This window comes from Perna viridis, chromosome 15 (assembly GCF_037379345.1).
Source record: "Perna viridis isolate PV_CMFRI_1.1 ecotype Kerala chromosome 15, ASM3737934v1, whole genome shotgun sequence".
Taxonomy (NCBI): Eukaryota; Metazoa; Mollusca; class Bivalvia; order Mytilida; family Mytilidae; genus Perna; species Perna viridis.
The window spans coordinates 15,721,875-15,728,257 of NC_142459.1; the positions used below are offsets into that span (position 1 = coordinate 15,721,875).

Below are 6,383 nucleotides of genomic sequence, written 5' to 3' on the forward strand. Positions count from 1 at the left end.
GTGCCATTTTTCCCTTGAGGAGGTAGACCTAGGTTAAGGGACACAACTCTAACACGAATGTCTGTATTCAGCATTTTACATCGATCTCATGTAAGCATTAAAGTAACTTAGACTGATTTCATATGGTGGTTTCAAATGAAAGCTTGAAAGACTTGAAATTGAATATGATACAAACTTATTACTGATTTCAAGAGTTATGCCCCTTACCCTAGGTCTACCTCTTTAAGAAAAATGTAAATAAGTACGCATCATATTCCCTTAAAAGTTCAGGTAAAGGAAAATTTATTTAACGTATATTCACATACGTGTAGAAATCGACAATTAATTTAAGCTCTACACGTAGAGCTTTTATAACTGACGGCGAGATTTACGACCGTTAGGCTAGTGTGAGACTCTCGCATGGTCGCCAGGCTTGCGAATGATTGTGCAAAATGATTATATTGATCATGCTGCTGTATTTGTTTTAAGTCTAAAAATAACATACATGTGCATTCATCATATGGTGGACAGGTCATCTGGGAGCCCAATTGAACTGCCTATTATGAATTAAACTCACCTGTTCGGGCCCCTTTTATTTTAGGACTTTGCAATTTATTTCAAAATTTTGGCAAGAAATTAGCATTTTATAAACCGGACCCACTGTTTAAATTCATGAATCCGCACCTGACCAACAAAAAGCACAAATGTATACGTTTACTTCATGTTTACCATTGTCTGTCCAAATTTGCTGATGTCGATCGGGAGTATGCTTATATTGGTAACACGACAACGCATACATCCTCTTTTCAAAATGAATCATAAATTACAGTGATCGATTTACTTAAATGGTCGTTATGACCCGGATGCTCAGGTAACAACAGAAGTAGCGATAACGAATGCGGAGAGTCAATAGACTAAACAGTGCGCGGAACTTCCAATGAACATTAAACAAACAGACGAAAACACAGAACAAACGAACTGAAAAGCTTATTCCATGAATCCCACTAATAAGCTGGTGTAAACTGAGGTGCTTTGAATGGGTAAGCGGCTGCTGCTAAGCTAATTACAAGACACCCGTTTACGACACATGGATAGTCGGAACTATATATTGACAACTACAATGATGTAGTCCTTTTGACATGCTTTGTTTGGGTTGAGCTACAAAGGATTCCCAGCAAAATGGTTGTAATAGTGATATCGGATCTTTGACATTAAATTTGTCTACTTGAGATTTAAAATTATTTACACCAAGGAGCATTGTTGATTTAACTAAAAAAATCAGATTTGTATCAAAACTGGGATTGCTCCCGCTCGTTGCGTTTAGTTGAACAGTTCCTTATTTGATTGTGTATTAACAAAGTTAATTGTAGATAGACTATTGATGGCATTTATCAAGTTTTACATTTTCGAATTTGTCTACAGGTATTCAAAATTTGTAGGGTGGCTTCACTCAAAATTTATTGACAGGGCACAAGAGTATTTCCACGAATAGCCCAATGGAAAATTTACGTGTTCACCAGGAATGTTGCACCATATTCTAAGCCTTTTGAACAGAGACCTTTTTGGCTCATCTGGCCATACGCCATGTGAGCTATTGTCATCACTTCGCGTCCGTCGTCGTCTGTCGTCGTCGTCGTTAACAATTTCTAACAACATCTCTGAAACTACTGAATGAATTTGGATTAAACTTAAGACGGTTGTTTCTTGGAGTATCGCACACAAAATGACCGTTTGGATTTTTGATCAGTTAAAAAACATGGCCGTCGTTACTAAAAATAGAACTTAGGGGTCACACAGCAGATTTTTTTACATATATCTCCAAAACGGTTAGGTTTAACTAAATTCTGACACAGGAGAAAAGTATTCAGCATGATGGGATCTATCTGTGGTCAACATTTGGTGAAAATCTGTTGACCCATTTTGGAGTTATTGCCCTTTTTGGACGTTTTTTGCTGTTTTCAATGTTGTTACTTTTAAAAATCTTCTCCTCAGAAACTACTTGACAGAATTCAATGAAAGTTGGTATTTTTATTTTATAGGGTATTCGTAACAAAATGACCGTTTGGATTTTTGATCGGTTAAAAAACATGGCTGCTGCTACCAAAAAGTAGAACATTGTGGTCAGGCTGCAGATTTTTGCATATATCTTCAAAACGGTTAGGTTTAACCAAATACTGACATTGATAAAAGTATTCAGCATGATGAGATCTATCTGTGGTTAAATTTTGGTGAAAATCTGTCGACCCATGTTAGAGTTATTGCCCTTTTTGGACGTTTTTTTGCTGTTTTTGATGTTATTACTTTAAAAAATCTTTTCCTCAGAAACTATTCTGCAAATTTCAATGAAAGTTGATATTTTTGTTTTATAGGGTATCCTTAAGGAAATGACCGATTTTTGATCGCTGGAAACACATGGCTTCCGTTTCTAAAAATAGAACAATGGGGTCAGACAGCAGATTTTTATATACATCTCCAAATCTGTTAGGTTTCGCCGATAGCTTGCAATTGTTAAAATGATCCTTATTATAAGGCTTCTCCAATGAATCAAATAGAGTCAAAATTGTCTCACAACTCCTTGTTAGTTATTGCCATTGAAAGGCAAACATTTAATCAGGTGAGAGATTCAGGCTCCTGGGAGCCTCTTGTTTAAATAACTACTCTTTTTAAATGTATCTTTGCTAGATATACATCACTACAACGAACAGAAGCTCACCAAATCCCTTTGAGGAAGGTTGTCCCAGTCAAAGACGCGTAAAATGTTGGAGCATGGTATTGCTCATGCAGTCGATGTTTTTCAAAAGAGAAAAAAATCACTTGCCCAACATATTTTCAATTTTCGTGGATGCATTAAGGCATTCTATGTCCGACCATCCCTTGCAAAAACACCATTTGAAATTCTCGGACATCAATTAAATCACACTCCCTTTCACAATCGGATAGCGTCGCGTAAAATCATTCACTTTTTTCCCTTCTTTGCAAGATTCTTGCATATTCTGCGATAGCTGGCTGCAGCGTCTAGAGTGAAATTTTAACGTCCCACACCGTTCGGACATTCCAGTACCGGACATAGGGGAAGGGTTTGGTCCCGGTTTTTTGGAATCCCTTTCGATCGGCAAATTTTGCGGTCGTATAATTGTATGGCGCTACCGTCGTCGTACGTAGACATTTGTTTTTGAGCGATAACTTGAATCTTAGTTCGTTGGTCTTTATAAAATTTTATAGCAAATTTCCAAACCACAACGGAAAAGTTGGTATTAATTAAGGGAGTTATGACCCCAACCGTTGTAGAATTATGGCCCCAAACAAGCATTTCATAGAATTTAACTGTATAACTTCAGTAAAAGAACGTTGTTACACAATACTCTATATCACAATGGTCAGGCTGGAATTTATTTAGGAGATTAAAGAAATAAGGGACCAGAAAAGGGACAGAAGCATTTATTTTCCTGATGCCCAGACAATGACTAAAAGTGTATTGATGGCTTTGAAATTATAACAAGGTGAAATGCCACCAAAGGAAGGCTGTGATTGATTTTTTGGGGTTAAGGCTATCGAATTTCGTGCCAAAAGAGGCCGGAAACACGCATTTTCCTTGTGTTCGGACAATAACCTGAGTGAAAATGAATGGATCTCATATAAATTTTATTACAAGGTGCCATTCCACCAAAGGAAGACTTGGGTTGTTTTTTTGGGTTGTCACTTCAACCAAGTAAGAGTAAGGGGCTACGATTGGGCCAGGAACATGTTTTTTTATTTCTGGATAATAATTAGAGTAAAAGGGAATGATACTGCACCACAAATGTCATATATATCCGAAATATTAAATTTAAATTTTACCACCTTCTGGTGATGTTAAACATATTTAGACGTTTATTTTATTTATTGTTATGTTTCGCATCGTTTTTAACGATCCATCACCCCGTAAGAGTGATTGTTGACTATATATATATATATATATATATATGTACCCCCTAAGGAAGGTTTGGATTGATTTTCGATGTTTCGACTTCAACCATTCAGGAACAAGGGTAAACAAAGTGACAGCTTCAAGACTGGTCAAATTCTTATCCTGTGTCAAAACTATAAGCATAATCAAAGATCAAAGTTCTAACAAGTTTGAATTGGTGTGTCCTTGGCTGCCCAAACTGCTCAGGGTTCGACCCCTGCAATCATATTAACATGCGCCCTGCAAAGCATTGCATTTTATTTTATCGTGCAAAATGTGGGCAAAATAAGCAAGTAAGAGGCTGGAACACCCCCTTTTTCTGGAACCCTTTAATTTTCACATTAAATCCTTGGATCCGCCCTTGCATCATACGCTGTATTGTAGAATTATACACTTTTCCTTAAATCATTGCAATGGAATGATAAAATGTTTGTTTCATCTAAACTTTCATGCGTGTACATAGAAATATTATTTTTCTATATGTTCAACATTTTTTAAATAGTTTTGAATGATATATTCGCCAAATTACAGTTATAAGATAATCAGATTAATTTCCTTTAACCGTTCAGTAGAGGGACCAGGAAATGGAAGGAGTTTCCGTGTTGGAACCCCTTCTGTTTGAAAATGTTATAATGTGCATTTTGGGGAAGATGAACAATTGACCACAAATAGCCTTTAATCCCCTCTCTTGATCCAAAACTGATTGAATGTTTCTTAGTTGTCTGTATCGAAGTCCCTTATCTTGACATACTGTACACGAAAATGTAAATACATGTACTTCTGTTATAATATTATTATCTACTTGTACATATACACAGTAAAAAAGGAATACGAGCTGTATCACACACATACGAGTCAAAAACACTGTGTAAGCTAAAAATAAACTGATGTTTACTGTATAATAAACACTATGGCTACTAAACAGCTGATCGAAAAACACGCTAAGGTGAAAAATGACTTCGTAGAACACATCAATCGTTTACAGACAGACGAACGAGAACAAGTGGTTAGCCGACTGAAAGCATCACTCCACCCTAGTGAACGAAGGTCATTGACACATGTTTTGGATGTTTTGGGAGTGTTAGAACGCAACAAAATAATTGGGTGTGGAAATTATGAATTTTTGAAAACTGTCGTCGAAGAATTCGATGTCGACATTGTAGATACGGTATTGGAACCCGCTGAACAGGAAATTAATAATATGAAGGGGCTGCTGAAAAATGAATGATGTCGCAACAATTGTAAGTACGACTGCTGATCGATCCTATATTAAAGTACAAGACTCTAAAAATGTCAAGTACATGTTTACACGTATTTTCAAACGATGTCAGTGATCCTGGCAAGCAGCCATCTAACAATAATTTAAAAAAACTTCCGTTAACAAATGATACATGACGATTATATCTAAATGCCATCCAGTCTACTAAAATAATTGATAAATTTAAGTCCAAAAGGATAGAAACAAGTGACGAGATCCATTTTCCCTTTACAGGAATGTCGAAATATCATACTTTTTGCACAGAGGATTTTTAGTATTTATTCGGAGCAATAGATACCCCAAATTAGCGAACCGTCGAAAACAGATCTAAGAAAAATATCACCCTGCCCACGTCAAGTGGATAACTATATCAACCTCAACTACAACATGTAAAGGTTTGGGCAAAAAGGGGATAGGTCCAGAAAAAAAAAACATTATAGGTATTCACACATATTGTAAGGTAAAGTTGTTCCAGGCTGATATGCGCACAGTTCCAATGACTTACCTTGGATCTGCCAATAATCGATATACATATTCCTACCATCAAATTCATTAGAAATATTTCCTAGTGAATTCCTCGGCGAAATATACCCGAATATCATAACGAAAGAGTTAGACGGATAGAGGATCATTGTCGCTTCAGCGTTTAACGAAATGATTAGGATTGGTGTGAAATAATACTATTAAATTATCAACGTCCACGGCTACAGCCGTCGTGCCACTACACTATGTTCAAAATAGTACTGCCTCCGCATCTGAGAATTTTTACCATAATTGACATAAAAAACACGAAAAAATAGAAGATTTATTATACTTGACTACCAATATCAAATGATAAATTAATCTTTCTTTCATATTCTAATAAGGATACTATTTAAATCTTTTATCCTTGCAGGTAACACCAAGTATCATTCATAAAATGCATCACGCCTACATACGCAAACGCCAAACGCAGCCAAGGTAACGTGAAGACAGTACCATCTGGATATCCCCACGGATGCTACCGTGTCAGTTACATTAACTTTTGACGACAAATTGCTTTAACAAATAATGACCAATTAAGATCATTGATTGAAAGTTCTTGTGTGGACTGTTTTGCAATGTATAACCCCAACTGTCTCTATCCCTATCCGGTGCAAAAAAATATAGAGCGGATAATATTATTTAAGGAGGTAGACCTAAGGTAAGGAACACAGCTCT

The 6,383-nt window shown here is 36.3% G+C and overlaps 1 long non-coding RNA gene across 1 annotated transcript; it reads left to right on the forward strand.

Annotated features, from left to right (window-relative positions):
• The first annotated feature begins 4,147 nt into the window (after positions 1-4,147).
• LOC148597131 (uncharacterized) lies at positions 4,148-6,260 on the forward strand. The gene is made up of 2 exons (XR_015919094.1): positions 4,148-5,166; positions 6,079-6,260. It is a non-coding gene; the product is annotated as an uncharacterized LOC148597131 (long non-coding RNA).
• Positions 6,261-6,383: the final 123 nt, after the last annotated feature.